Source organism: Silene latifolia, chromosome 7 (assembly GCF_048544455.1).
Source record: "Silene latifolia isolate original U9 population chromosome 7, ASM4854445v1, whole genome shotgun sequence".
NCBI classification, from domain to species: domain Eukaryota; kingdom Viridiplantae; phylum Streptophyta; class Magnoliopsida; order Caryophyllales; family Caryophyllaceae; genus Silene; species Silene latifolia.
Genome location: NC_133532.1, coordinates 27914605 through 27921928, shown reverse-complemented (window position 1 = coordinate 27921928; position 7324 = coordinate 27914605).

Sequence of the window (7324 nt, the reverse complement as noted above, 5' to 3'; positions counted from 1 at the left end):
CCAAATCCCATATCCCGAATATCTCAAATCGATTATCGACAACCCACCTTTGTTGATAAATTGTAAGAGAAGCTTGGGACTCATTCTTGTCTTTAATACCGGAAATCATCGGTAGCATCCGAACCACTGTTGTATACTTGTACTAGGGGCTTCCTGATGATTACTTGGGCCACCTACATCTACCGTAGATGGTTCAGGCCTAGATCGCTTCATTATTACACCCGCATTCATGTAAGATGTAATCGAAAATAATTATGACGTACCCAATAATCACTAAAATGCAAAAACGTATACGATAATACAAATAAAAAACGGAATAGTAATACGTATGTACAAATAAATAGTGAATGTGCTATATAATTTTAAAAGGGACAATCTACGAACTACAAAATGAAAGGGACAATGAATACGATGAAAGGTAGTTTCATACAACATCAAATACAAATCACCACGCCACATATAACATAAGGACGTACTTAGCGTAAAAATTTAACATGACTACAAATCCCTTGGGACGTACCTAGCTGATATGTAGCCCTTGGGTTTATAAAAAAACAGTAAAAACTCACGATTACACAACACACTGCTTAAAATCCCCACTGAAACACACAACAAAACAAAAGAAGAAATACAAAAAGCATAATAATAGTATATCAAACACCTTATGCCAAGCATACAAAAAGATGCCACAAAAACATAGCACATATCGTCACGACAAACATAACACATGAATGTACCTAGCAACTGACTTAGTGTGACTGATAACCGTTGGGACGTACTTAGATGATACCACATGGTCAGAACGTGGAAACACACATTAAAAAAGCTCAACAATAAAAATACACATAAAAAATAGGGTGATGGTTGATAGTATATTTGAAAAAATACGTAGCATATAAAAACCTAAATGACAGATAGGTACCTAGTATCTAAATTAGTGTGCCTAAAACCCGGTATAACGTATCTAACAAGAGCCTCCCTTAAGTGTTGGTAAAACAACATAACACAAACAATGCCACACACCGAATATATGGAACATTAATCAAATAAATGCAGTAGCTGATAGTTTATTTGAAAAATACATGGCGTATCACGACCGAATGACAAAGTTGTACCTAGTAGCTATACAAACGTACCTATATCCCGGAATAACGTACCTATTGACAACAAGGGCCCCTAATTGTTGTTTGTTGAACTCTTAATCATAACAAGAGACTCAGATTGTTCATAATGTTGAGAATCCTAACGACAGTACTGAAATAGACAAACGAAATCGATGAACTGGTAAGTAAAATTATGCGAAATCGATGAACTACAAGTTGTAGTGAACGAAAAACAAAAAACAATAAGTAAAGCAGCAGCCAATACACAACAAAAAGTATAAATAAATCATACAAACTAGACGGATAATGGACTTAATCACGAGAACAGCAACATTGATAACAAAAAACTCGCTAAAAACGCAACAAAATTAGTCCTAACAAAATAGAATACACATGAAATCTCACAACAAATGAAAGTCGAAATGGAATGCTGTGAATGAACATAACTAAGGTTACATGCAAAACTATTTGAAACGGTAAAAATCAAATGGATAAAGAAATACAATACCTAGCTGTAGAATATAGACGACGATGCACCTCAGATCTGTTGGGGTTTGTGTCCTTAACAGTTAGTGCAAGGACTTATAAACCTCTAAAAGGATCAAAGGGCATACTTTGGTATTATTATCAGTTGATCCACGTTTATCAATAACGGTTGGCTTGCTAGATAAGTTTGACGTTATTGTCATACAGATGGCGGTGATCAACTGGTCCCTAAAAGTCACACCTATAGGATACGTTCGAGAGATGTGACGGTATGAAAATACTGTCATGTAGATGCCAAAAATTGACTAACCAGTTAGTCCGAGTTATTTGACTAGTAATTAGTCAAATATGTGATGTTGAGATATTATATTTAATACGGATTAAATATCATGGGCTAAGGCGAATTAACCAGTTAATTCGTAAAATTAAATATACGTGATTTATATTTAATTAAATGTATATTATAAATAATTATACAATACTGTTTTGTCGGACACGTATTAATAATTCAGCTAACCCGAATTATTAGCTGATGCATTAAATTCCGATAACCGATAACAGTTTATAATACAAACCCGTCATATACATTTTAGTATTTAACGAACCGGACCTCGAGTTAAAACGAAGAGGAAGTGGAAGCCCACTTCCCCTTGTGGGTCACGGTTCTCGGCCGAACAAGGAGAACAAAAGGAGACCTCCTCCTTCTGTTAAACCTAATCATTATTTTGAAACAAAAATTAGGGTTTTGAAGAGTATTCTTCTCTGAAAAACCCGAGATCTCTCATCTCAACAAAAATCACATCAGTTCTCCCTATATTGCAAGGCAATCGGAGAACACTGTTCTAGCACAAGGGCATATCACGGACAAAGTCTTGGGTGTTACAATTAGGAGGAAATCTGGTTTGATTTCTCGTTTTACGCCGTTCATCAAGGACCCGAGGTTATTTCTTGTTCCTTATCGTTTCCTTGTTTTTATCGTTTTATGACTATAAATTGCATGTTTAAATTTACGTTATAGTCCTGCAATTTAAGGGTAGTATACGGATATTAACCTACAAGTGGTATCAGAGCGAGGCCACGTGAATTTTTCATGTGTTTTTCATAAAACGGTTTTGAAACGATGATTTTCTGCTTTGAAAACCGTGCCTTGTATACACGGCAGAATTTTTTTTTAAAAAAACCGTGTCATGTATTACACGGTAATTCCATGTTTTTTTCGATTTGGTTTTTGCATATTGTTGTTTTATACAGAGATTATAACAATATGTCATGTTTTGTAAATTGTCAAATTTGTTTTGATGCGATTTTGATCGAATTTGCAATTGTTTTTGTCTCGAAATATGTTTTCACGAGGGTTTTGAATTTTCCAGAGTTTTTTGCACTCGATCGACCATGTTTTTATTCGATCGAGTGGCTTTTCTGTATATTTTTGTTCGATCGAGTCCCTGCTGTACTCGATCGACCCTGTTCCAAAATTTTTTTTACTCGATCGAGTCCTTGCTGTACTCGATCGACCTGCTTTCAAAACCCATCTGCTCGATCGAGTTGTCCTCGTACTCGATCGAGTAGTTTTGCTGATATAGGCACTTGATCGACCACCAGTTTAGTCGATCGAGCACCTCCTGATTAGCATACCCCTCGATCGACTTGCAGTTCAGTCGATCGAGCACTCCTGTCCCTCGATCGAGCACTTGTGTCCCTGGATCGAGGGATTTCGTCTTTAACAGCTTTGAAAATTTGTTTCTTTTGATTTAAATTTTCATTTGGCTTCAATATGTACTTTATACGGATATAGTACACTCGCTTAATAGTGAATCGGTTCACACACGTACCATATAGTTGTTTTAAAGCGTCTTTAAAATGACGGATTATAATGGATTAAAATTAAATGATAGAACCGGTTTTATCACATTAATCTTAATCATTAAAAGGTGGTTTGGATAAATTTAACATAATTACGGAATTATGTCACGAATGAATATTTTTAGTTGATGCATTTTTATTTATCGTTTAATTTATGAATGCCGTGAATGCCTTTTAATTACGTATTTAATTTTACAAGTGGTTGTAACTTAGTGTGGCCTTAGTAGAACGTGTTACCGTAATGATGGAACACGGTCTTGGTTGTATTTTGAGATCTCGTATCTCCGTTTTGGATTTTTCACTTGTAATTACAGTTTTAATTAGAATGTAAATAGGTTTATATTTTGTAATTTTAATTGTAATTTTTGAGAAGACCAAAGATGGAGACCTGGATGCTCACTCCGTTGCTGGATCAAGATGGAACATCAAGACAAGCTTTTCGGGTCCAACGGTGGATTCCAAAGTTGTATTATGTTCTTTCACTAGGATAGGCCACACTAGGAAATTTTTATTTACGTATTGCATTACTTTATTTATTTATTGTTACGATAATTTGCATCATTTTCCGCCTAAAAACCAAACCACCTAATTATTGCATGAAAACTGACACATATAGAGGTCACGAGTTAGTTTTCATTGACATTCGCATGTCACACGTTTTAAGCCATCATCTAAATTAATTCATTCACGACAGACGCTAGTTATTCGTTCACTTAAAATGAATTAAAACTTAGTTGATGGGATCTTCCTCGTATAAACCAAAATTGAGAACGGTCTTTATAGGTCAAACTCCAATGAGTCCCTTCTTCGTCGGTAGGCATACTATGACCCCTTCTACGTCGGGTAAGTTGGAACCGATTGACCTATTTTATCTCAACACTATGGTCACTCGTACGATCCTGTGATCATGGTGGACTATAGATAGGATTTACGGAAATCTATCGACCAAGAGTTCTTCCTAAGAATTAGCTAAACAATTGGCTTATCAATTTATCAAATTGAGTCTTGGGATCACTTGTATCATTCTTGAGGGAGATCAATTATGCAAGTGCTAGAGTCTACATGTTTAAAATGAATTTTAAAATAGACTTAAATCACCTCGATGAGTTGCTTATTTCGTTTTGTTTTTCTTTCTTTTTTCGGTGTAGATCACGTTTTTAATCGCTAAACAACAAATGGTGGTTCTCCGATAACCCAATGCCAAGTGCCACATTGGACCGTGAGTCCTGGCTTAGGATCTTCATGAGTCGATGAATCGGTCTACTCGATCAAGAATGACGGATCCAACTTCGCGGATCGGGAGGCGGATTACGGAATGCTTTGCGCTGGCGACGGAAAGCTCAGATATCTGCTTGAGCCCATGCCGTTAAACCCAGGCCCCACGGCCGAATTAACGAAATCAACGAGTATAACGATTTCGCTTTAGAAGTCAAAAGCGGTAAAGAACGTACTCATTTTTGCAATGGAACCCAATTTGCAGAAACGCTTCATAGCCCAAGGTGCAAACAAGATTTTCACCACGCTCACTAAGGAATTCTCGAAAGCACCGAGAATCGTGACCTATGAGCATACCACTCGCTTCTTTGATGCGAGACTCCAGAAGGGCCAACCGGTTAGCCCACACATTCTCAGCATGATTGAGAATGTCGAGAAACCGAGACCTTTAACGTAACATCAGCGAGAACATAGTTATCGACCGCATGCTTCACTCACTCCACGATGGTTTTTCGCAATTCAGAGCGAATTACTATATGAATGATTTGAAGAAAACTCCCCATGAATCGCACTCCCTCCTCGTACGGGCCGAGAAGGACATGAAGTGCATGGGAGCTCAAACAGGATGTTCTCGTTGTGTCAAACAAAGGGAAAGGTAAGGGCAAAGCTCCGGCAAACCTAACGATGAGTAAGGCGAAGTTCAAGAAGTCGAGTTCGGGAAGAGTGGTCCTGGTGAGGCGAGCAACTCATCAGGCATGACAAAGAGCAAGAGTGAAAACATGGAATGCCATCATTGCCACAAGACCGGGCATTGGAGACGCACATGTCCTGTTTATCATGAGGACTTAAAGGCAGGTCGTGTTAAACCTGTTGGTATGTCTTCTCTCTCTTCTACTTTTATTCATATGATTGAGATTAACCACGCAAGTTACGGAACTTGGGTACTTGATACTGGTTGTGGTTCTCATCTGTGTAATCATGTGCAGGGGCTCCGAAACATCGAACCCCTCGTAAAGGGTGAGGTGGACCTGCGTGTTGGGAATGGAGCAAGAGTAGCTGCCATCTCCAAGGGGACATATGTGATCCAGCTTCCAAGCGGATTTGAGTTGTCATTATATGACTGCTATTATGTACCTAGTCTTTCCAAAAACATTATTTCGGTTTAAGCGCTTGATAAACTTGGTTTTTCATTTGTAATAGAAAACAATGCTTGCATTTTCTCATTACACGATATGATTTACGGCAAGGCAGTCTCCATGAACGGAATTTATGTTTTAGATCAGACCACGGAAATATTACACGTAATGAATAAAAAGTTAAAGGTTGGTGACAAAGATCAAACGTATCTATGGCACTCGCTGTAGTATGGGACACATTAATGAGAAACGCGTAAAACACTCATCAAACATGGAGCTATCTCGGCCTTTGATTTTCAATCATTTGGCACGTGTGAATCATGTCTCATCGGTAAAATGACTCGGATTTCCTTCAAAGGTGTTGGAATGCGCGCTGCCGACCTATTAGGGCTCATACACACGGATGTATGTGGTCCTATGTCAATCACCGCACGAGAAGGCTATAGGTATTTCATCACTTTCACGGACGATTTGAGTAGATATGGCTATGTCTACTTAATGAAGCACAAAAGTGAATCCTTTGAGAAATTCAAGGAATACCAAAATAGGGTGCAGAACCTATTAGGTAGAAAGATTAAAACACTGCGTTCGGATCGTGGTGGCGAGTATCTTTCTCACGAGTTTGATCAACACCTAAAGGACCGGGGATTGCCCTACGCTTAACTCCACTGAACACCTCACCGAACGGTGTGTCCGAACGGAGAAATCGAACACTACTTGATATGGTTCGATCCATGATGAGTCACACGATATCACCCGATTCATTATGGGGTTATGCTCTTATGTCACCGCTCTAATACTTAACCGAAGTCCGTCTAAAGTCATTGACAAGACTCCATATGAACTATGGAAGGGAACGGTCCCTAACTTGTCCTTTATACGGGTTTGGGGCTGCGAGGCTTATGTCAAGTGGAGACACGAAGATAAGCTCGGCCCGCGATCGGTCAAGACATACTTTATAGGTTATCCTAAAGGATCACGTGGTCATTACTTCTATTCGCCAACCGAACAACGCGTTTTTGTTGCGGCTGGTGCGACATTCTTAGAGAAGGAATTTCTCGAGAATGCAAAGAGTGATAGAACCTTCGACCTGTCGGAGATTCCAAAACCAAACACCGAGCAACCATTGGAGGAACCAATTCCTTCAATCCCGGCTGCGGTGAATATTCCCGAGGAACCTAGGAGGTCGGGAAGAGTCTCTATTCCTCCGCATGATACATTGGTATGGTCGAGGAACATGACATAGATGACGTTCTACTCTTAACGAGTAGTGAACCCGCAACCTATAAAGGTGCCATGACCGATTCGACTCAAAGCTATGGCTTGAGGCCATGCAATCCGAGATGGACTCCATGTATGAGAACAACGTATGGGATCTTGTTGACTTATCCGCTAAGGTTCGTCCCCTTCAATGCAAATGGCTTTACAAGATAAAGCATTCTGGAAGGTCGAAGATATCTACAAAGCACGACTAGTTGCTAAAGGTTTCACCCAAGTGCCAGGTTTGCACTACGATGAGAT